Below are 1,461 nucleotides of genomic sequence, written 5' to 3' on the forward strand. Positions count from 1 at the left end.
ATGGAAGTGCAGACCATCCATTCTTGAGTCTCTTAATCCTCTAGTTTACTTGGACAATTTTGTACTTCAAAAGTAGACACTGAGACCAGTGTATGGGCAAGCAGCCAGGCGCCATTTCTGGCTAGTGTTATAAAACTAAGATATGATTAGCCAGACTCACCAGGAATAGCTGAGCTTTTTAAATAAACCCAAAGCCATGAATGGAACATGCTAGAGCAACTAGCACGTTGAAGCATGTCTGCTGAACAGCCCATAGTCATTGCTCCCCTCCAAGCCACTCAGGAAGCCACAGGTGTGGCCAGGCCGACACACCCCAAGTGGTCAATCAGCCAGGGTGGAACTACCTGCTATAGCTGCTGGTGTCCTGAAGATCATCTGCCTTTTCTCTGCATAACAGCATTGTGTGACAGTGTGACTGTGAAATGGGTTGGGTGGAATAAAGTAATCTCTCTCAGTAATCCACAAAATCCTTAGACTAGTCTTCTGCACAGGATGGGAGGTATTTATGTCTGTGAACTGTAGGTAAGGCCTTGCTAGTAGCAAGCTACTTAATTCCTTTCACCAGGTAGAACTAGTCAGGGAGCAGAAATTTTAATCTTAGCTCAGGGTCAGGATGGAATGAAAATAAAAATCTAGGGTCAGAAGTGAAGTGCACTTATTTCCCACATCAGAGGTCACGACAATGATCCACCCAGCATAATCTAAAATAAAGATGCACAACACAGCCTTTCCCAGTGTAGGTCAGCCCACTAATTTCATTATTAGCATCTGCCTCTGTACCAGTACATCAAACTGTCTGGATGGAGTCTGTAGTTACTCAGAGGGAAGAGCACCACCTTCTGGCTTGCCAGTGGCTCTTCCTGTAGAACTCAGTCTTTTCCACTTGATGTTTCTTAAGTAAGGCTTTTGAATAGTAGCCACTATTTTAGGGCTTCAGCTGTCTGAGTAGTATGCAGCTGTTTCTTTATGCTCAATCTGTTTTTTTCCAGGTTTTATCTTTCCTCTGTAGGATCATAGAGCTAAACTAGTCCTGCATTTCCTGAGACACAGGAGGTTCAAGGCAGAAGGCCCAGCCCAGGAAGATGGGAGGCAAAGTTGCTTACTGTTAGTTTGTACAGCCTGGATTTTGACATGCTGTAGTGGCCAAAAATGACCCCTAGAACAAGGTAAAGTAGCTACTGGGGCATTAATAATAAAGAACAATTTTCACTGCCTGTAAACTGCTCCATAGATATTATATAAACTCACACATACACACTAAAAAAAGAGGGCCATCCTCCAGCCCTGCTCCTTGGAGGCAGTGGAGCAGGGATGGAGCTGGGAACGAAGCCAATGGTGCTGGGTTCCCCTCCCCCCCCACCCCCCAACCCCACTCCTTGGAGGCAGCGGTGGCAAGGGGTGCTGGCGGAGGGGGGTGGAGGGCATGGCAGGACAAGCTTCCCCCCCCACACCACTCCTGGG

Source organism: Gavialis gangeticus, unplaced genomic scaffold, assembly GCF_001723915.1.
Source record: "Gavialis gangeticus isolate Ggan-Ray unplaced genomic scaffold, GavGan_comp1, whole genome shotgun sequence".
Classification (NCBI taxonomy): domain Eukaryota; kingdom Metazoa; phylum Chordata; order Crocodylia; family Gavialidae; genus Gavialis; species Gavialis gangeticus.